The sequence below is a fragment of the Corvus brachyrhynchos genome, unplaced genomic scaffold, assembly GCF_000691975.1.
Source record: "Corvus brachyrhynchos isolate BGI_N302 unplaced genomic scaffold, ASM69197v1 scaffold92, whole genome shotgun sequence".
NCBI classification, from domain to species: Eukaryota; Metazoa; Chordata; class Aves; order Passeriformes; family Corvidae; genus Corvus; species Corvus brachyrhynchos.
In genome coordinates this window covers 1,492,916-1,518,385 of record NW_008236973.1, presented here as the reverse complement: position 1 = coordinate 1,518,385, position 25,470 = coordinate 1,492,916, and the positions used below count along the sequence as shown (strand labels likewise).

General features: G+C 34.7%; 1 long non-coding RNA gene across 1 annotated transcript; it reads left to right on the top strand.

Annotated features, from left to right (window-relative positions):
• The first annotated feature begins 387 nt into the window (after nucleotides 1-387).
• Nucleotides 388-25,470, top strand: LOC108445269. The gene is made up of 3 exons (XR_001860076.1): nucleotides 388-555; nucleotides 10,982-11,079; nucleotides 23,760-25,470. It is a non-coding gene; the product is annotated as an uncharacterized LOC108445269 (long non-coding RNA).

Below are 25,470 nucleotides of genomic sequence, written 5' to 3'. Positions count from 1 at the left end.
CCGATGGAATGGCTCACGTTAGCCCGGAGGCAAAGAAGGCGGGAGGGGCTTCTGGTGTGAGTTCCAACAGGTTGATTTGCAGGAGGGACCAGGGACCAGCAAAAGCCCCGAGGAGACGCGGGCTAGCCCCCTTTATGGGGGGGTGGAATAAGGCAAGGAAAGGGAAAACAACCAATGGGGTACAAACAGAGGGGAGGATACAATTTTTCAGAACAAATGGGGAAAACAGGGAGGCAGGAGTCATAACAGGGAACCAATTAATAACTAAAAAAGGGAGAACTTTCTGGAACAGGGGGAGGTAATTTAGGATTGGGAGCCACCCAGGGGGAGGTAACCTAGACCTCAGTGATCTCTTCTGGTGGCTGACATTTGATGGTTTCAGCCCGAGAGCAGGCTGAGCCACCCCAACAAGGCACAGGAGTTTATTATGCCTCTACTCAAAAATGTTTAGAAAGTGCAGTGGATATGAGGCATAGGAGACACAGCTGGAGCCCACACCTTGGAAAGAGATTCTCAACGGTGGAGGAGACACCTCTGAGGCAAATGTTGCCATGGGTAATGTACATCAAAGCAGGGACACCATTAAGGGACCACAGCTTGTAGAGGACCCTTTTTGGGATAGTGACACCACCAGGAGGACAACAGCAGGTGAACCATACCAGGGTAGGGGAGCATTTTAAGGAAAAGAAACCATTAAGTGCAAACCCCAACCTCCTATTCTGCCTGTTCTATGAAAGGAATTGAAAGGGACTGAGCATGACATATAGACCATAGTATTCCTACAGTCAGAGTTATTAGGCATTCCGGTGAATTGATAAAAAGATCAACAAACAATTCTTTTGAAACGGTTTCCTTGCTTTTATAGAATGGAAGTAAAAATAAGAGGCAGTGAACAGAAATAAAAACTGGATCATAATAACTGGATGATAATAGGATGCTAAATCTCTATGCTATGACAAACCTTCGTCATGTAGAGCACTGAGTTCGCTGTTTCACAGAGAGGAGGGGATTAGATGACATTTTTTGTTGTTTACACATTTTAAGATTCTGGGATCCCTAAAGGAATTCACAAACTCCATTTAATTCTTCTTTAAATCTTTGCCACTGTGACCTACTTTAAATTCTTCTTGTAAAGGGAATGTTAAAACAGGGAACATCAAGGCGATTTGCAACTTCAGTGTAGAAAAAGGGGGCACTCAGCAGTTTTCAAAAACAGGTAGAATACAGCTCTTGTTCCTAACAATGCCAGATTAAATTTTAAATGTGTGTTCTGAATAACTAGTTTACATAAGCCAGCACACATTCAGAACTTCAAGTTTTGCTTTAAGATTGGCTGTTTTCTTAATGATAAAATGGACCACTGCTGCTAGGAAGTCTTACCCTTGCAATTAAACAATTTAAATCTTATTTTTACCTCCTCCTTGTTAATGCTGTTCAACATGGGGGAATGAAAAAATGCCTTATTCTTATGATGACTTTATAGGATTTAAATTACTCTATGCTAATGGAAATCCATGGAAATCAGTGCAGTCACTTTTGATTTACAGAAGTAGAAAAGGAAGAGAATTGAGCCTTTGGTTAACATTGTCCTAGCTCTGACCAAGACTCTCTGCTCCAGAGTTATCTCCAGGAGTTTTCTTAAGGTGCACTGTTAGCAATGAGAATTTCTGCAGTGTCAAAACCAGCTAGTTAAGTAATAGGAATCACTAAAAAGATTCAAGATTCAATGGTGGAAAATGTTTCCACTTCCACTGCTAAATATCAGCAACTCTAAGCTAAGTGTGTTGGTCATTGTTTAAATTAAACTTCTCCCAACAGAACCAAGACTTTGATTTTAAACTAGTGTTGTCTTCCTCCACTACCCTTATACAATGCCAGAAGAAAAATCAAAGATTGAGACCTTTGCATCCTGTAGGGATTTTTAATATCCAAAGTATTAAAAGCTTTGCAGGTCGACCTTGAAACACAATATAGTATAATGTCTTTATGAGATAGAATTTTCTGTTCATTGACAAAATATTTCAATGAATAGCTGAAAATGTGGACATTAAAAAAAAATGGTTTATACTTGAAATTCCAAATAATAATTATGTAATAATAGTTAAAAACTACTATTTATACTTTAAGGTGTAGAAAGCTCCTTAACATCTGCATGAGCTGTGATTCAGGAGTTATGATGTGCTGCATTCAATCTGTGGACCTTTAAATTCCCAGATTAGTGAGAATTCTGTTTTCTGCACTGTAGAGGTGCATAACCTCAAAGAAATGTTTGATTTATAGTTTGCAGAATAAATTCGAGCAGCTTTCCTATCTTGTCTCCCTCTGCTTTTCTAACCTTCCTAAAAGATTTAGGAATCCTAAAGGATTTAGGAAGGAGGGGAAATTTTTAACTGTGAGGGTGGTGAGACACTGGAATAAGTTGCCAAGGGAGGCTGTGAGTACCCCAACTCTGGCAGTGCTCAAAGGCAGGCTGGATAAGGCCTCTCCTGGTGGGAGATGTCCCTGTCTGTGGTAAGGGGGTTGGGACTAGATGATATTTAAGGTCCATTCCAACCCCTTGACATTCTGTGATTCAGTGATCCTGTGGTGCTATAATTCTATGATTTGATGGGAGATTTAGAAGTCCAACATACAAAATTGTAAGGAGAAAGCCATAAGTAATGGTAAGCAGAAAGTAATAACAGCCTACAAATGCACTTTTAATGGCGAAGCAGAGGACTCCTGTCCACTTTTCATCTCTCACATATTATTGTACATCCAGCTCAATTCTGATGTGATACCACTGTGCAGTTTCCACTTCTGTTTTCCAACACAGACATATCCTAGACTAACAGAAATCAGTGCAAATGAGATCTCAGGTTTTATACATATAGATAACCTTAGACATATGCATTCTTTTAAACCTTTTGATGAATTATTGTCAGTAAAGGTTCTATTTACACTGTTGGACTGCTTTTGGATCATGTAAAATTAATGCAACATGAATTGTAGATCTTTCCTGAGAGCTATGAGAAAAAACAAACACTTTCTGAGATACTTCAGAGCTCAGCAGCTACATTTTTCTGGAATTCCCTGCTGCCTTTAGACAACATTAAATTTATCGCTAATAGTAGAAGTGTTTGTGCTTTAAGTATAAGGAGTGAGGGAGCATGTCCATTTCCCACCTTAATATCATTCCCTTGAGCCCTACCCAGCAGTCAAAGGTGTGTACAGTCTCATAAGAGAAACAAATAGAAATCCATTCCTTAAATTCTACCTTTTGAAAAATTTCCAGTGAAGATATGAACTGCATTTTAGAACATCAAGGAACAGTGTAGGAGAAAAAAAGAAAATCAAATAAAACTTTAAAGAAGGCTGTTCAGTAAATCTGAGAGCACCATTTTGATATTTTCTCTACCTTATTATAAATTTATCTGCATTGAATGATGCCTTAGATGTCTTCTCTACTGGGTATTCATATCATATCTCACCCTTTGCTTATTTATGGCTATTACATCTTTATATTCTTTTTGTGAGGAAATGCATGTGAGAGAAATGGCTTCCTGAATAAATTTATTTCAAGATAAAATATTACATATATATATGTATATATGTACTTCCGTTCACATTAATGAATATTTCAGATTTACTCTCTACTGCATGAATTAATTTGTTGTTGCTTTTGTTATGAAGACTTTAAAAAATCTGTAAGTTGGTAAATATTCCAAGAGTTCTCTGTTGTATGAGGTTGAAAACTTAGTCTAAACTTGCCATTTTCATTACTATTTATTTTGGCAGAGAGAAAAAAACATAGCATTCATACTCTAATGTTAAAAAAATTTGAGAAATTTCTTTCAACAGTGAATGATGAGTTCATTAAAATAAGAAAAATGGTACTGCCCTACAATTGTTCTTTGTATGTAGAAGTATGAAAGAAGTTAACAGTTTTTTTGTACATGCTTCTTTCCACAGAGATAGAGAAGCTCTGAACAGAATTTCATGTGATGTAAATCCTGTTGTAAGATAAGACACGTGGTGCAAAAAAGCCGTCTAAAACTTCAGTTGCTCTCTTTATTAGAGTGACTTTTTAAACTGACAAGTGAAATGGGTAATCAACAGCCTGCAATGTTAAATAAATGAAGAGGTTCAGAACTGAAATGTGTGCTGGAAAAAGGACATGAATCCCTTCTGCTCATTATTCCTATGAAGAGTATGTGGTGACACACACCTAAGTATAAGCATTTCATAAGTATAATATATAATATATAAGTTCATTTCTCCCGATTAGACTCATTCTTTCCACATATGATTAGGCTCCTAACTTTCAGGCATTTGAAGCCTGGTAAGAGTAATCCAGGCTCAAGTCAATGAAATTAATTTATTTTATCTTTAATGCAGATTAGCACTTGTGAGGACACGGTGCAGAAGTGCCAACAGCTTTTTCTGGGACCCTTTGTCTGTGTTTTCACTACGCTATCAGACTAAGCCTGTTCTTGTGAGAGCAGGTAACCTTACTGAGATGAAAACACTAAAAAAACCTCTTGCTTTTATTGTTCCTGAATATTTAGATAGTAGTATTTATTGTTTATATTGCTATCCATGGTTTTTTAGAGTTTACACTAAGCTTCTGTGTTGCCTAGCAATTTTATTAAAAACTCTGAATAATGCATGAGTGTTTGTATACAACTTACAACCTCAGTAGGTTGTATTATATTAATATATGCACTGTAAATCTTTCCAGTTCAAGAAGTATTTGATTATCAAATCATGAAGCTGGTGAATACACATGTAATCAGATTGAGTAACAGTCCTCTACATATAAAATAATGATAATATTTTGCACTTTGAGAGTAACTACTGTCTGTGGACCTCAAACATTTCATACCTATTAACAATCAAACCTTCACACCTCTGTACTGCAAACAATCTATGCCATTTTTTCTGTTGCCATACACAACCACACCTTGAGTACTGTTTGCAGTTTGGGGCACCACAATATAATAAAGATAATAAATTATTAAAGAGCATTGAAAGGAGGGTAATGATCATAGTGAATGAAGGGCCTTGAGGGGAATCCATATGAGGAGTTGCTGAGGTCACTTGGACTGTTCAGCCTGCAGAGGAGGAGACTGAGGGGAGAACTCATTGTAGTCTGCAACTTCCTTGCAAGGGGAAGAGGAGGGGCAGACACTGATCTCTGCGGTGACCAGTGACAGGACCTGAGGTAATGGCATGAAGTTGTGTCAGGGAAGGTGTAGGCTGGATATCAGGAAAAGGTACTTCACCCTGAGGTTATTTGAGTACTGAAACAGGCTCCCCAGAGAAATGGTCACAGCCCCAGCCTGACAGAGTTCAAGAAGCTTTTGGACAGCACTCTCAGGCACATGGTGTGACTCTTGGAGCTGTCCTGTGCAGGGACAGGTGTTGAGCTTTGATGATCCTTGTGGGTCCCTTCCAATTCAGGATATTCTATGATTCTACGATATGTATACAAAATGCAGCACATTAGCAACTCAGTGGCTCTTACATGTAGAGCACAGCTGGACCATGTTATCATAACTGGGATGATTTGGTGACATCTCATCAACAGATAATATTGCCACAATCATTTTGTTTATCAAATAATTTCAGCATAAGACAGTCTCATTCATGACTAGTCCTAAGGATTTGTTACCTCATGTCACCTCAGGACTAAATATTGTTACTAAACAACAGTGAAACAGAGCTTATGTGTTCCTTCAATTATTAGAGTGTTAATCATGGGGCTTATAGAAATGGAATTAGAGCTTTGGAGAAAAGAACAACAGTGAAACAGAGCTTATGTGTTCCTTCAGTTATTAGATATAGAAATGGAATTAGAGCTTTGGAGAAAATAATGTAACATAACCTGACATGGTAGAGCTCTTTTCCAAACAGGGATATATATTTTTTTATCTTTTTCTTTTTCTTTTTCTTTCTTTGGTAAATATTAACTATTTACTGAACAGCATATTTAGCTGATTTTCTAGATATCTAGAAAAAATCAACCTTTTCTAAAAAAAAAATCATGTTATAATCACAGCTGTGTAACATATAAAAATGGGAATTGTACACATTTAACATCTGAAATTACTCCAGTAGATATAAATAATTGCATAGTCCAGGGGCATCAACAGGACTAGAACTTTATAAGAACTGCTTTGTTGACAGAAGCAATATAAACAAGTTTAAGTGTGATGATGCACAACTGTATGCAGAGGGACCAGTTTAAATAGATTGTAAATCAATCTCATAATGCATTAAGTAAACCAGGAATAATTTGGGATGGTGATGTAGGAGAACAGTTTTCACAGGCTCATTGTTTGGCAGGGGAAATGAACATTCAATGAATCACAGGAAAAAAGGGTTGCTGTAATTTTGAGATATTTTAGCTTGTTTCCATGTCCAGCAAAGCACATGCTACAGCACCAGTATATTAGTCACCTCAGAAACAAAAGCTGTAAAAAAATTCCCATTATTTCACAATGTGCCAATAACTAAACAGGAAATGTGAACAGAAGACTGCTATGAATGCTCATTTGGATTTTACACTATTCACACATTTTTAAACATTATACTATTAATTAACTATAAATCAAATTTTTGAGAAAAAAATGAACACAGGAAACTTTTTATCACAAAAACTTACTTCCAGTATCACTTTAATCATTATCAATATATTTTTCATTACTTGTTTATAGCAACTTTGCTGCTGAGTAAAATTTTATATATAAAAAACTTAAAAAAACAATAAAAAAATCCATTAGAACTAAACAGCATAAGAAAAATCATAGATTACTGGGCCAAATATCTACTAGTTATTTGAAATAAAAACTATTGGAACACCTACATAGTTATTGAAGAAAATAAAATGCATTGTGTAGGTCATACAAATGAGTGTTTAATTCCACTTCATCCATCACACATTTGCTTCTGTATCTGCCATAGTGTGGTGAAAGGAATGCTGAGTGATGCCACAGACCTCTCAGTTTGTGACTGTGCATATCTTAAATTCATTAAACCTAATTTGTTTATGCTGTGTAACAGTAACACTGATGAACCTTAGCGCATACACATACTGCTTATACTTTTGTCAGTGGTTGGCCCCTCTAACATACACTTAAAATACATAAAGAAAAAGTTCAGCTTTGGCTTCCTCAGTCTTCTGTGCCCAGTAACAATAATTTTAAATAAAATTTCACAGTGAACCACTCAGCAGAATTCTTAAAGACCTCCTGAAGAGACAAGTTTGAAAATTAGACTAAATTTGTCCTTATTATGAGATGACAAAGCATTTAGTTGAAAACTGAAAGTTCAGCAAATGTGTTTGCCAGAGATTTCAGCTGTGCTAAAAAGCTGTCAGCCTCTTACTCTCTATACTCTACACTGTTGGCAAAATTCACCTGGGAGAGCAGTGAAGTTACAACACTAAAAGGCTCTACAAATTCTCAGCTTTTGTTCTGTACCCATAGGTTCGGCTGACATCTATGCACTCTTTAGAAGATTTTCACATGAAGTATTTCGGTGCTCTCTAGGTGAGAGTGAGAAGTGAAATGATACTTTGCAGAGAATTAAAAGGAGACTGAGAAGAATCCCTGTCTACCATTAGACTGTATAAATCAAACCCAGTATTTAGAAGTGAAAATGTCAGTGTTTTTAAGCTCAAGAAGAGAGGACAGATGGCTACCAGTTTTATAGGCTCAACTTTGCTAGTGCCAAAATTTCAATTATTAGTAGTCAGATCACTGAATAAAACCATTTGCACTCAGAGGAGGGCTTTTCTTTAAGATTTCTTTGACTAGACAGATTTTTTTCTTTTTTTTCTATTATATGTCTCAATTAAACTTCTTCAAAAAACTTGTACCAGCACACTGGAGTACTGAAGTAAGCTTTCTGAATGTATAAAAGATTTCTTCAACAGCTTTGATGTAATTTGTAAGCTTTCAAAGGTAATAGTTGCCTTATTATAATCTTCTTCAAGGCAAAATGACACTAGAGTCACCTTATTCATGTAAAGTTGTAGGGTATTATGGTAACAGATATGAGCATAAGACACAAAGCAGAAAAATAATCAGAAGTATTTTTAAAAACTAGCACCAAAAAAAAATATAAAACAGAAATAAAATTAATAGACATAAACAGTGGAAATAAAATATTTACTCCAATTTAAAAGGTACTAAAACTAATTGTATTGCATAGATTTTCTGTAAGATATTACATAATAAAAAATGTTATTTTTGATACTTCTTCTATAATCTTAAGCATGTTTCCATATTAATAAAACTGGGGATTCTTTAGTATAGACACCAACACATATGGAATTACAGAATCATATAACCATAGCATTGTTTGGATTGGAAAGACTCTCCAAAGTTCCCTGAATCCAACCTCTCAGCCACATGAAGTGGCATCTTTCGCTAGATCGGGGTGCTCAAAGGTAAATCTTGAATACTCGCAATGACTGGGCATCCACAACAACACTTCCAGTTATGGGTCTCTGGGCAACCTGTTCCAGTGCCTCATCGCTCACATAATAAAAAAACTTCTTCTTTATGTCCAGTCTAAATCTACCCTCAGTTTAAAAACAGTGCACCTTTATCCTGTCACTACAGCCTCCAGTAAAAAGTCTCTCTCTGTCTTTCTCAAAAGACCCGTTTATATACTGATAGGCCATGATAAGGCTTCCCTGGTGCTTCTCTTCTTCAGTCTGAACAGGCCCAACTCTCTCAGCCTTTCCTCACAGGAAAGGTGTTCAGGCCCTCCTCTGGAGCAACTCCAACAGGTCCAGGTCTTTTCGTGCTGGGGATCCCAGAGCTGGACACAGCTGGAACACCTTCCAGGTAGGATGTTATGAGACTAGTGGAGGAGAAAAATCACCTTGCTTGACCTGCTGCCCATGGGGGTTTTTTTTTGCAGCTTAAAATGGGATTGGATCTCTGGGTTGCAAGTGAGCACTGCTGGCTCATATTTAACTTTTCATCTATTGATATCCCCAAGTCTCCACAGGTCTGCTCTCAATGAATTCACCACTCAGTCTGTATTGACATTGAAGATTGCCCAACCCAGGTGCAGGACTTAGCCTTGCTGAGCTTCTTGAAGTTTATATTGTCTTCTTCTTCAAGCCTGTGAAGGCCCCTCTGGATGGCCTGTCCTCCATCTAGGGTATCAGCTGCACCACTCAACTTGGTGTCATGTGCAAACTTGCTGAGGGTGCACTCAGTCCCACTGTCTATGTGATTAATAAAGATATTGAACAGAACTAGTCCCGACAAGGACTGCCAAGGGACACCAGTTGTGACTGATCTCCATTTGGATATTGAGCTGTGGACTGCCATTCTTTTCATGCAGCCACTACAATTACAGAGAATTGATATTACCTTCTGAACAAAACTGAAAGAAATCCTGCTAAATCATAAAGCTGAGCTTAGAAACAGTCTGTCACAATATCAAGGACAGGCAATACTTATATTCTTTCAATGTAATTCTGATTACCTATCCATATCTCTCAATAGAGAGAAGGGTGGTACTAATAGAGAGCATGCATTTACCAAGGAAAATGGAATTTTGATCATATAAATTATAAAAATTCATAAAAATCAATCAATTGAAATGTTTGAAATGTAATGTCCAGTTTCTTCATTATTTTGTTTAAGCAATAGACTCCTCCTTTTTGGTTTGTTCTTTGTGTATTTTTCACCTTATTACAAGAAGATACAAAAAAGAAACAGGCTGAAAACTGTGCAGAAACCTTAGAATTATTTCTATTTTTCCCCAAATTTTTTAAATATGATGATTAAATCCTTAATTTTTTTCTAGTTTTGCTCAGAAAGTTTGCAGTTAAGATGTTATATATAAAAACAAACATTTCTTTTTTCTTTTTTTTTTTTTCCCAAGTTTTTCACCAGGTTCCTCTTAACCACTCTCCTTCAGAAACTTTGACCCAAGTAGCACTTCAGGATTTTAATTTGCAGGCTGTTAGTCACTGAAGAAGAAAAAATTGTTTTTGCAAATATTTACACACATATTTCTTTACAGATATATATATATATGTATATATGTTATCTATATATACACACATACAAACATCTATCAGAGAAATGTTATGCTAATATCACTGAAATGTATGGTAGTGCCAGCCTCAGATAAGCTATAAACTTGAATCTGGAAAGGGCTTTCAAAACTGTTTGCTTGCCAACTGTCTGATGTACTAAGTTATTTTAATTTATTGCTGACCTTGGTTAGCAGGTGTGAAATGCATCAGGGGAGATGTAGTGAATCATCATGATTTTGTTTTCAATTATTGTGTTTGCTGTCTGCAGCTGAAATATGAATGAAACATATTCCATGTAGCTTTTTTCAATGATAGCCAAAGCAAATACATACAAGGCAAAACATTTTACCATGCTTCCTTTGTATTTTTAAAATTTCTGCTATGAAATAATTCCTATCAAAGTGTTTAGACATGTAGTATGCCCAGGTTATATGTACTTTTCCTGTGGTTAAGGAAAAGAAGCACTGGTAAAGTTTCTGTGGTGACAGCACTCATTACCTGCCTCATATCACACTCATTTCTCAAAACTTGCCAGAGGCTCAGATCAAAAGTAGAATACTGTTAGATGTAAACTTGAAAATTGCTCCAAACCGTATAGATCATTGCAGCTTCTTTGGTACCTCCAAACACAGTAAGATATATCCTGACTTAAGTAACAAGAACTAGAAGGATTCCCTACTACAAGGTATGAAGACAACATTGTAGCTTTGCTATTAGATGATGGTCTAGAAAAAGTGGATTCTGGTTCTGACACAACAGACCAAAGTTTTGTTGGGTTATGCAGAATTCTGTGATATCCCTTTACTAGTAATCTCTTCCCTTTCACGAAATCTAATGAGACTTACTCAGCAACACAAGTATGGAAAATTAAGCTGAACTCTTAATTTCAGCTAATTTCCACAATTCAACTCCTCACTGTCTCACTTCTTTCAGGCTCAGGATAGCAGCTGCACAAAGCATCCAGCCACCTATCCCTTCTTTCAATGCCTACCACCTGGATACTACTAGTGCTGCACATAATACTAAATTAGGTAAGTGCACAGTCACAGAATATTTTCAAGAAGCTGGAGAGTCTTCTACACGTAGACAATTTGCTGCAGCTGTTCACGTGTTAATATTCTGGTTCAAAGTAAATAATATAATTTGAAAATAGCTACTTGTTGAAGTGATTTCTTTTAAAGAAAGATCTAAGAATTTGATGTTGCACTAGTTTACCTTGCACAGACACAGCATCTTTGGTAATTTTCTCTTAAATCAGGCTAATGTTGTCTTTGCAAATTTATGCACGAATATTAGTTATTGCACATATTTTTAGATTATGCTCTTCAAAAATTTTTGTTGCTGTAGCTTCAAAATATAAGTCCATTCTACATTTTTGCTTTGATCTGTGTACAGATGTAGAAGAGTTTGGATATAGAAACCAAAAACACAATGCACATATATGTCTACATATGTATATCTACATAGTTATTTCATATAAGAAAGAATAAAGATCATCTTTGAATAGCTAGTTGAAGACTTATGGGAATGATAGACTTAATCTGAAATTTTACATATAAATTTATTTTCTTATATTATCAAAATATATATGACACTTTGAGAGAGTTAAACATATTGACTAGGGGAAGAAAATAAAGTGTAATTTGTTGAGTTATTGTTGAATTGTTAAAATCTTAATATTTGGAATATTATAGCCTTTCACCTTAGTGCAATCAGATAAGTACCAATGCTTTAGCTGGTATTTCAAGGCAGAACTTCTGGTTTTTACAACTTAATACATATGCAGTCAAAATTAATTTCATTCTACTGTTAACTCCAAAACCACAAACTTCAAGAGGTTTAAAAAGAAGTAATCTGCTTCTGTAGTAAGAGTATGGCATAGTAGACATATATCTGCTGTATGTAGGGACTTGTAACTAATTTGCTTGCTTTCTTTTTTCATTCTTTCTTTTCTACCTTTTTTTTTTTCTTTTTTTGCATTCTGTGTATAATTCCTTGAATTCAAACTCATAAAAAAAACCCCTGTTGATGAGATTCAGCTTCAGAGGAACAGTTTTTGACTCATAATATTTCAAAAAACACATTTCTGGAAACTTTGCCATATTAAATCTTATTAATATAGGGGTCTGGCACAGTCATTATTGAGTTGTCATCATAGTCTACAGGATATAAATCTAAAAAAAAATGCCTCCTGTATAAAGAGAATTCTTTATTAAAACCACCTTTCTTTAAAACTATATTACATCAATATGTGATTTTTTTGTGAGCAGAAGTTCCTTTTATGTCACCATGGTTGGTCAACTCCCTGCTTGTGTTGCATCAGTAGCAGAGCTATTAGGAAATGTGGAAAACAGCTTGAACAGGTGACCTTTTAAAGAAAAGCTTGTCAAACCACTGATCTCAGTGAGATCTTCATTAAATTGAATGGAGTATCTGCCTATTTTTGTTTTTTAAACTTTAGATTTGAAATATCCTAGGGTGATTTAGTTTACTTGTATTTGATAGCTCCTTATTTTATAGTCCAAGTCTGATTCTGTATGTATTCTATGCAGATAATGTTAAGAAGCACTAGCAAGTTTTTTCTTCCATGTCTGGTCATAATCTCACTGACATTATTTCAGCAAAAATCCTCTACAATATATGAAGTTCTGCTGCAGATAGTTGGAAAGAGCATAATGATGGAGACAGCAGTTTTATCAGGGCTCTGTTCTTAATAGACATGAATATACAGAATATTCCTGTAAGCAAATATAATTGAAATTAGTCATCAGTAATCAATACATATTTCAGATCATATTGTTAAAAATATAAATACCAGCAGGTTAAAGATGACTTGTAGAGATACCCAAGGTGTATAACAAGTTATACTTCCACAGATATCTATCAAGAATACAGAGCACGCTAGTATTCCACATTTAACAGACATCTGGATTCAAAATAGTGTCTATCTTATGTGCCAAGTCCCTCTAGGCTGTCAGTTGAACACAGCTTGTTTTACAGTTTCCCTAGATTTCACAGACTGCCTAGTAGATTCTTGAGAATCTACTCAAGAATTTTGAATGCATGAGAAAATGTATGAGGAATTTTTTACCCTTTCTTCAGCTAAAGGAAGTCACCATCTGCTTCAGTCAAGCAAGAGAAGAGTTCAGCTAACAGCAGCTGACATGTGAATTCCAGAGCTCTTGTGCCAACACTTCCAAAGCCATGGCTATGTCAGTAATTGGCCAGCTAGAAATAATCATTAGGTGCCACGATTCTAACTAGCAACAACTTGATGGTCATTGTTTTTTCCCCTTTAAATGGCAGAAGGTGCAGGGCTCCATCCTCTTTCAGAACAAATACATTAAAAAAAATGCATTTCATTAAAAAAAATAAAAATCGTCCATCACTACTGCTAAAAATACAATGCAACATGAGGATAGATTGTATAGCTCCTAGTATTGAAATACAGAGATTTGTCTTTAAACACTTGATATCCTGAAGCAGTATGAGAAATTTCCTCAAGCTGTATATAGTTCATGGCTGCTTTACACTTCTTACTCTAACAGGCAAGTGAAGTGATCTTTTCCAACTCTCAAGAACACACTTTTGCATGGGAATAAATGCTGTGCCTGTTTTCTTCACTGTGTCTATCTGTGACCATTTGTGCTGCGAATAAAAGTGCAGGGAAGATCTTGTTGCTAAGCTGCCAGAAATTGCATCACAGTTAGATAAAAGACCTGGTTATAAAAAAAGGGTTAGTGGTGGGAGAAAAGTAAACATTTTCACAGGTGACTTGGCTAGAGATTTAGTCCATCAAAGACCTTTTTTTTTTTTCTTTGAAAGAAACAGGAAAAAAAGGAAAAGAGACAGAGGGGTTTTTAAAAATTATGTGGAAAAGATCAGAGAGAGCAAGTAGGAAAGTTTTCTAGAAACATATGAAGCAATTATGTTAGAATGGAAATTAAATAAAAGCAGATAGGAGTAAAAATAGCCATAATTATAATCAACAATAGAAGACCTATGCTAAAAATGGCATAGTAGTTTCCTGAATCAGGGCTCTAAGAACTCTTACAGCATATTTGAAGAGCAAAATGAAGCTCCCCTTGTCACTTACTGTGATTTTTGTTTTAAGCTCACGATAAAACAGAGTCTTTATAAAGACTATCAATAAGAAAATTCTTATATTTTTATTATTTTTAATATTGTAGTTATAGTTCAAGCTCATAAAATAAACTATAACTTCAGTTAAAGACCTGTCTTTACTCTGAAGAACCCTTTTGATCACTCATATCTTTCTTTCAATTTAATTGCCAGAATTAATGTTTGGACAGGTGGGAAGCCACCTGAACATGGCTTTTTAATATAACCCTCTAAAGAAATAAATTTTCTGAGATAATGTTGGTCATCCTTCTTCCACTCCTTCCTTTCACCAAAGCCGTTGAGTGAAATGGTGCTGAGTTAAACTTAATTATTTAAAGAAAGAGTTTCTACAATTTTTTCTTTGAGCCATAAAAAAAATTTAATTTCTTAATAATTTAATTTTTAATTCAATTTCATAAAAATGCACAGATTGCATTTTTGAGCTTTTTAGATGGATAATTATTTTCATTCTGTTTTTAATGAAGAATTAGCCTAGAAATATTGAAGTACGAAGTATTGATTCCAATATGAGCATTGAAATCCCATTTATGTAGTTAGTCATTGGAAACACTGAGATAATAATCTTTAGATTATTTTATATATTAACAGTTACAAAGAACTTTTTAGTTATCATTCATTTCATCCTAATACATGTTTAAAGTTGATCAGATGAGTTCCTATTGTTCTTGATTCATTATAGAGTATTAAGGACACAGCAGAATATATTCACAGATTTATTGCAGAATACTTCATTTGCAATAAAAACCCCATAAAAATTATTAAAGATATTTTTTTTTTAGTTTCATTTGAAATGCTAAAAAACAAAGACAACTTTTAAGTCCATGAACTTCCTGTGTCTTTAAAACTATACTGTAGATCCATCATGAGGTAACAATAAGTCTTTTCCTATTCTTTCTCACTATTTGATGTTAAAACCTCTCCTGAATTACCAGTTTCAAATTTTCCTTAGATGTATGGAAAAAGTTTAGATATCACCTTATATTTTGTCCTTTTCTTGTATTCTTGTAACACAACTAAGAAATCGCTTGCAGATTTTGCAAATTATATGTCTCTACTTAAAATCATTTTTATTACAGCACTAATATTGATAATTATATAAGGAATAATTGTCACTCTACATTTTGTAATTCTTCTTTTATTAATCCTACTGTAAATGGTGCAGAACTCAGAACTAGTCACACCTTTTCCAAATCTCCATAGCTTTTCCAATTATTTCTTACAAAATTTAAAGTATTGTGAAGAGTTCTACATTTTTAGTAACAAGGAAAGGTATAATTGTCTAATTAAAATTATTTTGTGTTCTTGCTTCATATTTGCTGCCTAAACATGGAAGTCTAGACTTGAGTTGAGAAAAAGGCACAGTTATGTCAAAAATTTCCAAATATGAACTATACTTCTTTTTTCTTTTGCTTTTTTCAATCTTTCTAATGGTTACTTGAACATAATGAGACCACAGAATGTGAACAAAAAAAGTGTGAGAAGTGAATAAATAGTAAATAATTGATAATTATAAATTGAATAGAGATACTCAGATTTTTATCTTTTTCCTAAAAGGCATTTTGAATGGAGGTTCCTTGGAACCACATTTCACTATGGAGTTGATGTTCCTTGAAGAGACGTAATTCTTGATCTACCTGTCAGGTTTTCAAAGACAGTAAGGCTGAATCCCAGTTTAGGTATATATAGATAAGCCTGTTGACTTTGCAGATCTTTCTGGGGAACTAACAAAAATATTATATGAGTGCAGTATAGCATAAGCCAAGGTAATCAACGCAGGCAAATATTCTATCTATCTCTGCCAAAATTTTCGAAGGCAAAGCTATTACCATCAGAGATACTACCATCAACTTTACTAATAATTTCAAGTAATAAGGTTCAAGAATTTATATTTAGATTGAATGTATGGATTAAATTTATATGAAGTACATCTTTGCATTATATTCCTTTTTACTTAGAGTGCTCTTGACATTAAGACCTTGGAAAGGGTTTCATAAAGCATTTTGAGGAGGTACATGGAATGTTTATGAATGCAACAATCCCCTGGTTTTTGTGGCCAGTCTTTGAAAATTTCTGTGGCCAGTGTAGTAGGAATGAATGCTATGTTTGTGTGGTTTATGGGATAGTAAATACAGAGAAAGTTGACGGTGCATATAATTTTTCAACTTTCAGATCTGCTTCAGACAGATAGCAGAAGAGAAGATAGTTCTCTTAACTGTAAAGTTAAAAACAGGTAGATGAAAAAAAAAAAAAAAAAAAAAAAGAAAAGATGTAGAGTGCTTTACCCTTGGAATTGATTCCACCAGACAGGAACTCAATCTCACTAACACAAAACTTCAGGTATGTAAAACAGATTTTGGAGTCTGATCAGGGTTTTGTGCTTATGTGGACACAAGTGAAAGCTTAGTCATTATTTTGAAATTTTAATTTAAAATACCCCAAAACCCAGCGTTGTACATAAATTTGTATGTGAATGTCTTTTGGGATGTACCACTTCAAAAGACCTACTTAACAAGTAAATGAGATTTTGGTCTCAGTCTTTACATCAAGTTATCTAATTTGTCTCAGTTATACATAATCACCTACACAGCAAGCAAAGTCCTCTTTTAAATACCACAAACTGGCTGCACTACGGATGATCTCAATATTTTTAAAGATCTTCCTGTAAAGTTTAAAGTTCATCCTGTTTTTTTTTAATTGTGCCTTCTTAAATCTGAATAGGTTTCCTGGTCTTCTGCCTATACAAATTTTGAATTGTCATGACTCTTGGGCTTTTGTCCTTGGCATTTACTTGCTGCTTGCAAGAGAAACTTTACTACTCTTCTCCCAGTACTGCAATGGAAGGCTAGAAAAATTTTTCATCAGGATTGAGAGCAGAATCCAGGAAAATGAGAAAGGATGACCATCATTTCATATTTATGGGGTTTTAGAAACTAGAAAAGTTCTCTGGTCCTCTTTTGCATAGCTACTGGACTAAATCCCCTGTCAGCAGAACTATTATGAAAAACAGCCTATCATTAGTTCACTCCTTTCTCTTAGCTGCCAAGCTGTAGCTGCAGAAAGAAATCTACAAACTTTAGTGCTTTTTGAAGGCATATTAACTTTGAACAAACTTCTGCATTAGCATCCTCAGGATCAGCCACAGGTGACCATGGTGTGGAAAGCCACATCACGTCAATTTCAATGGTAACCCATATCTCCACCCAAAAATGTTAACAGCATCCTTAAGATACTGAGCTGCAACAGAGAGCTTTCCAAATGGTCCCGCTAAGTAAAAGATTTTGTACTTCTCTCTCTATTTATGCTTATGTGGATTTTCCACATTGGGTCCTCCAAAAAATGGTTGGAAAATTTCAGCTCAAGAACATCACTCCATCTTTATATCATTGCTAATATGTTGAGATATTTCTCAACATATTAAGTTGTTTCCCCTTATCCCCTAAAAGTATGCTTTAGAGATCTGACAACAAAAGGCTGCATAGCACAAGCAACCTCAGTTCTGCCAGTTAGAAAATGTTCGGACTTCCATGAAGCCCTTTCTTTTTTTATGGCTCTCTGCATTCTGACTACGAAGTAAAACAGGATTCTTTCAAAGTCCTGGGCATTTTGCCACCACTTTGGGCCATGGGGCCAATAAAAATCATTAACAATACATAAATTTTATCCAGTGGGCTTTCCTGAACATGTGCAAATGTTCATAAGGTTAGAGAACAGAAATCCATATGTTGTATCTTACATGCTTGGAATGCATTGAGTTTAACTAGTTTAGAATAAGTTCATATGAATACCCTGATATTTTTATATCAAATTAGGACACATGTGGTTCAAGTACCACAATAAGAGTCCTGATTAAATAAACAGATTGCTATTACATTCCAAGAGATAAAAGCAGTCACTGCAAAAAGCAGTGCTTTTTCATCTTTACTGTATTATATTAACACTAAGCTACAATATTTGTGAAATATACACATTCTCTTAGGTGGAAATTTGCCCTTTTAAAATAGAGAGTTTCCACTTAACATTTCCTGTGGTGAAGCAACACTCTTGAGTTATTTGGGTGTGGGGGGCTGTGAAATCTAGTATTCAGTAAAACATTTTCATGGGATATTTTGGAATATTTTGGACCAATTTTAACTCATATATAACTAACTTTACTAATATGACTGACTTTTTCAATAAGAAGCACATACTATTGTTTAATTATAAGTTTGGTACACCTGGAAAAAAATACCCTATTTCTGACTTGTTCTTGTGCTCTTTTGAATAAACAAGACAGATAATATTTTGGGAGTTTGGTTTGTTTTGGGTTTTTTTTTCAAATGTGCTTTTTTTTTCTAGGCTAGTGTCAGGTAGTAGCATCATTTTGATGTGAAAGCAAAAACCGCAGAAGAAACCTTAAAACTTTTAATAATATCAATACCTCAGCAGCACCCAAACTTTTAACGTATAACCATATTGGGTCTGATAAATATGACATTTAACAGACTCCTGCACATGTTGCTCTGTAATGGTATTATTTTACTGAAAATTGTGCCATAACAGAATTGAGCATTTTAACATCCTACAACACATTTTGGGAGTACACTTGAAAACAATTTCCCAGGGCTTTTGTTTTGGAGTTAAATGGAACTGGAGTTGAGGTGTTCTATAACTGCATTTTATTTTGGCTCTGGCTATACACCTATACACCCACACTAAAATTATTCCTTTCTTTGGGCTATTAGATTTTGAAAAGTGAGGAACATTGTACATGGAAGCATTGAGGCAGAGGTCTTCTGAAACAGAGATGAAGACCACTAAAATTATTTTGCCTAAGAGTTTAAATTACTAGGATGATCCTAAAATGATTATCAGTGTAAACATATCTTAGAACTCCCAAAATAAATCAATTCCTCCAAGAACCCATCAGAAGTAATAGTTAAAACCACCGTTGCTGAGATGCCAAAACCTCAGCAAGAGTAGGAAAATATTTTTAAAAATTTACTATTTTAAGACATTTAATTTGGCCTGAGGAGATTCTTAATTTTTATATGTTATGATCTCAAGTTATTGATGTCACAAAAATTTTGGATCCTTGGACTGATTCCAAGTGACTGTAGAGGAAATGTACTGCACTTATGTTCCTCTCGTGTTAAGTCATGATGATCTCAATTTTCTGAGCTGTGCCCTGGTTGTGAGAACAAAGTGTCCTTATAAAATGTGAGCGTTTTTCTTGCATGGAGTTACAATATTTAATCTGGATAGGTTGTCAAAATAATTTGTCTATATATCCTGTTTCTTTTACTTGTTACTAACACCTTTCTTAATTTATTGCATAATTTTCTGCTATGTAAGAGTGATTAAATAGCACATATACTTTAGTTTTGCCAACATGTACAGCATACTAGGCACTTCAATAAAAATAAGAAAAAGCAAATGTGAGATAACTGGACCATTGACTGGATCAAATTAGAAATACAACTCTAATAAAATATATTATTACTTTAATTTGTATTGATTTTTTAATGAAGAACTATTTAATCTGTTATTTTCAGATAATTCTGTATCTGAGTAGCAATATTGCAAACTAACCATGTAAACACAAGAAGCATGGAACATAGTTATAAACAAATTTGAATTATCATAACTGGGGAAAGTGACACTAATTGCAGTGGGAAACTTAAAAATTTAAAGTATTAATGTACATACATTGCTAAGCTTGGAAATTTTAGGGTTTTTTCATTATTTGATATAAGTTTTTTATTTAAAATAACATTCAACCCAATTGTTTTCAAAAGCTTTTCATTTCAAATTTTTACCTGATTATTCAGTTCATGTCCATTGTTTAAGACTAAGATAATAGTCATTCAAGGTTAATTCAAATTAAATTAGATGACCTGAGTTGAGTCTCAAAGGAACAATGCAAAAAATCATTGATCCATTTGAAATATCAATGGGATTATCAAGTAAGTAATATATATATATACACACATACATATACATATATCTATATCTATAGCTATATCTAACATCTTAATCTTTAAAAAATATTTCTACCATTTCATGATATGGCAGTTTCCAAAAGAAAGATACATTTTTATTAGATGTGTATATCATCATTGAGATTCTCTATCATTCTTCTATAGAACAACATATGGAACATTTTTCAAGACAAATCAGACAGAAGGTGTATATATTTAACAACGTGTACATACACACACATATATTTTTTAATTTTTTCTCTGCTTTCTCCCATTTTCCTCCATCCAGTAATTAAACATACCAGTGTTTCCCACTGACAGACGATGTGTTGGACTAACCATTACATGCCTTGCAGCAGCACTTGCTCACACTGCAGCCTGACTCATTTATGAGGTTACTTATGTAAGTCTTCAGGAAAAATAATACGTGTAGTGAGCTAAAAAGTGTTGTTAAGCACCAAAATAGAGTCGAAAGGATGTTCTGAATTGTCACTTACCATCCCTTACATGTAAATATTCCTTATGACATTAGCAGAGTAATTCAATTGCTGTGGATGTTAGTGCCTGTAATCACATAAACTGTAGATCAATGCGAACTTTCACTTCTGCTCCAGACTTTGAAAATAGAGTGGCTGAAATACACAAGCACATTTTGTAAACTAAAGCATGAGCAGATGAGTGTTGCAAATAGAGGGTAATGCTAAGACCTGAAATCACCTGGTAGAAGGAAACCAGCCCTAGGCAAGCAGCTATATGATAGACATGCACCAGCTCAGGGGTCCTGTCAGAAAGATCCCTCACAGAATTCTCTGCTGTGTGTCTGTCATGTGCATCACTGAAATAATTTCATTACACTCCACTGCATTAAGTAAAAGGAGAGTATCAGTAGTTACTGAACATTCGCAACTCTTCAACATGTATTTTTTCTTACAATAAAATGCACCTGGTTTATCTGGTTTGTGGAATTTTTTTAAACTTTGTTTTTCACTGGATAATATTGTGATGCCACAAAAAACTATAGTCTTGGGTGCATTGGTTTTACCTAACCAAATATTTAACAGTAGCTAATTAACTTTCAGCTATTCATATGAAAAATCAAGTTCTTGCCTTAGAACTTTTTTTGTGATGCATTCTCTACAAAAGTAAAACACAAATTGCTAAGAGTTTTATCTTTTTAACATTTTTTATTCATTTCAGTTCTATTTAGTTTTAAAGTGATAGGTCTGGATTTGGTTTTTTTCAACTAGAAAGAAATTTTTAAAAAAGGTGAGGTCTTGTATTCAGATACAATAATGATTATGATTATGTCTTTTTCAAGGACTAGAATTCATTTTAAAAGTATTATATTTAATTTTAAATCTAAACTGACATAAAAATAATCATTATATTTCAATTTATTTCAGTGATCTTTGTAGGTTTTGTATTCCTTTTATTGCTGCAAAGAAGACTTTGGTTTTTTGGGTTTTTTTTCACTTCTCACAGTTCAGATGAGGAGAAGTGTATGAAAAATCAGGGTAGACGTTCAGAAGAATATAATAGTTAGTCTAGGACAGCTATAACAAGGAAGTACTTTTACAACCAGTACCACACAGTCTCTGCTATTTGTATTCCTACACCTACCTGGCATGAGTTACTCTCTCACATTGTTTCATTTTCAAAAGGAAAGTGCTCAGCCCTAATCTAACAGGCCTAGAGTTTACAAACTTTCTGTCAATGGAGCCTTCTAATGGAAGTGTTTTGTAAAATCTGGAACATCATTTGAGCTTGAATTTCTCTTAACTAAAACCAAACAGAGTCTTAGGTACCTGCTTGGAAGAAACATTTGGAAAAAATTAATATGGAGAAGCACTGGTGATTATAAACATCTGTCCTTCAGCACTGTTTTAGGCCCACAGACAATTTTGAAATCACTCTGACTCATTTATTTTAAGTGATTAATACAGCAGCATTTAAGAAAAGTATCTATGTGATTTACTGTATGGAACAGTTATTGTAAAGAGAGTAATAGATTTGCTACCTTATGAAGGATAAGTTTGTCTTTTGCCTTCCTTCACTGGTGATAAGTTTTTTGTAGTGCAATTTTATGAGAACAACTTACTGACAAAACTGTTTAAATTCTATATATAAATATATATCTCTATGTCTCGTGAACACCACTGAACATCAAAAAGGCACCTCTATGTCCTCTACCTTTTACCTTTTTCTTTTTAGTGCTGGAACACAGAGCTGCAACATTGTTCTGTATAAATAACATAAATTACATAGCCATGATCTTTTGGGAAAATAAACCACATCTCATCTCCAGAATAAAATACCTTTTTCACTTTCAAAGCTATGCAGAACTGTCATATTTTATATATTAGAGAATGTTTATACAAGCATGCTTTAAAAAAATATCTGGATGAACAGACTTTATCGCGTGTCAAAAAGCATCTGTTGATAAATGGCTTTGTATGTGTTCTGAGTTAGCATTAATCAAAAAAGGAAAGTATTCCTTCTTAATCCAACCTCCTAGAATAACCATACATTTAAGCAGAATATAAATTAACTGGAATACCTTTGCGAGGCAGGTATTCCAAGATTTTATTGCAGAAATAAAGCTGGAACAAGTAGGATTATAACTACAAAGATGACAAATATTTAGCTTATTCTTAAAAGCTACCATATTGTCCTAATTTCAGCTATTCTATTCATTGGATTAATGCTAATTTTATGTTGTAAATGGAATCTTTTCTCTCTGCCAAAGCGAAACAACTGTGTAATACATTAGGTATTATTGTTCATAAATAATAATAGCAGGGTCTTGCTCTGTCTTACAGTTATGTGCAGCTCTGCTATGCACCTCTTAAAGGTGGTATTTGTTAAGCAGTAGAAGCATTATTTAGTCATAAAACAGAGCAAAGAGGAAAACAGCAAAACAACTCTAAGGAATAATGCAACATTAATGACTGGATGATGTGTACTTCTATGTTAATGAGTTCATAAATTCTTTAAACATAACATTTTGAGATGTGTTAGAGTCATGGAAAATGAGACTGAAAAACTTCTCAAACACTTCAGGAATCCATCTATGGATATTCCCTCCTGAAGAGAGGGTCACTATATCTAAACTTTTCCTGACAGATGTTTATCTAAACCGTTCTTAAAAGCATCTAAAGATAGAGATTTCACATCCTGCTATAGCAATCAGTTACCTTGCTTAAACAGCCTCAAGGCTGGAAAGTTTTTCTGAGTGTCTAAGTTAGATCTCCTTCAGTGCAATTTAACCTATTTCTTTTTTCTTCTCCCCTTGGAGACAGTCCGTTTATTCTTTTCTGCCATAATCTTCCATAGATTTGAAGGCTGTTATTTTGTCTCCCTTTAGTTTTCAGTCCTGTAGATGAAACTAGCTGAATTCCTCACTTTCCTCACAGGCAGTGGTTTTCTAGATTTCTGGCCACAGTAACTGTCTTCCAGACTCTGTCACACTGGTTCAAAACTTTTTATAAATGTGAGGTCCAAAACCAGGCCAAAACTCAGTTGAGATCTCACTCATGTTGGACAGACAGGAAGGATTTGCTGAAATGTCTAATTTATGCTAATCTTCATACTCTCTCTTATGTTCTTTCAAGAGCAAGACAGGTACAACTCCTGTATTGGGAGTGGCAATCAGTCACCTAGGACCCGTGCAACCAGGAGATGGACCCTAAGGACAAGATTCATCAGCCTTTAAATTTAGATGCTTTGCTATTAGGACTACCTCTGAAGGTTGAGGAGAAAACAGCCAGTCCAAAGGTGGCACTTCTGTAAATGAGGTCAGAAACAGCCTATGTGAAAGGGCGGAAATATTTCCTGTTCAGCTCTAAAAAAGGTCTGCTTTTGGTCGGAGAACTTAATCCTGGCTCTTTGTATTCCCACTTGACCCAGGGAAATCTCTCACCTTTAGGAGAGAGAGGGATCTGCTTTAGGATGCTGTGTGTGATCAGTGTGAATAGTGTGTAAGGATGGGAGTGACTCTGCTGCATCTCGTCAACCAGCTGCCAGGACCCATCTCTGCCTTTTGTTGCTCCAAGTTCCTCTGTCAGTGGATTCACTACAGTTCCTTCATATGCACATTTAGTAGCTGTGCCCCAGATTTCATCTCAGTAAGGAGTGTAAAAAATATATTAGCATTGTGGCAGTTGAATCATCTATCTGCTTCTTAAACAATTAACAGATAGTTAATCTGGTTTGTATATAGAAAACACTTTTTCATTCTGAAACAGAGACTATTCATTCTCTGTGAGAAGTGCATGCTCCCTGTTTGCCTTTACTAAAATAATAAAATCCAAAGACTGTTTATAAAGTAAGATTAAATCAATTTTCTATTTCACAGAAACACAGAGACTTTGTGAACCAAATCCCTTCCTGGTGTACTTCAGTGTGATATATCCCTGGTCTCTTGGCTTAAGCAGAGTTTTTCTTTTTTTTTTTTCTTTTTTTTGCTTGACTTGAGATTCTTTGAGATGGTGCTGATTTTATTATATTTTACTCTATCTTTCTAATGCAGAATCCTAACCAAATTATCTGTTTGTTTCCCTCACAGGACCTCATCTGATCTTTAATCTCCCTCAGAAGTAGCTCCTGTTGCCTCAAAACAAACAGATCTGACATTTTTCAAATACATTGTCCTAATCCACTAGTTCCGTAACTAATATCAGTTGTTAAGCAGAGTTGATTAGCAGCTCTGTGTGGAGCCTCTGCCTGTTTGCAGAGCTGTCAGCTCCTGCCTACACTACTGTATAGCAGAAATGGACTTAAACAGTGTTGCCACACTGAAGATAGGGAAACATGTCTAGAACAATTTAACTTGCAAGCAATTTTTTAAAGGATTTTGTAATGTCAAACTGTTTATTTTCAGTGACAAATTACAAAAAAAAGCAGGGGGGAAAATCAGTTCTAATCTTAGTCTTAATGTAGTGGCACAGAAAAAAAACCTTAGAAAGGTCTGACAATTCTGACATCCCTGGAAAATGCTTAAATTTAAAATGATGTTATAACAGAGAAGGAAATAATATGAGCTCAGATTAATGATATAGCACAAGATCATTATTTAAAGCCTATCAAATACTCATAGATTCTTCTTTATTATGTTAAGCTATATTTTTTTAGACCAATTGAAATGAAGATTGATATATGTTCTGTGATTTACTTCTACCAGTTCAACCCCCTTTTTCATTCACTTCAGAAAAGATAGCTCACATATATATTCACAGGTGTGTGCATGTGTTTGCTCATGTATATACCTGCTGGTTTTTGATAACAGAATAATTTAAGGCCAGTTATGTAAATTAAAAAAAAAAA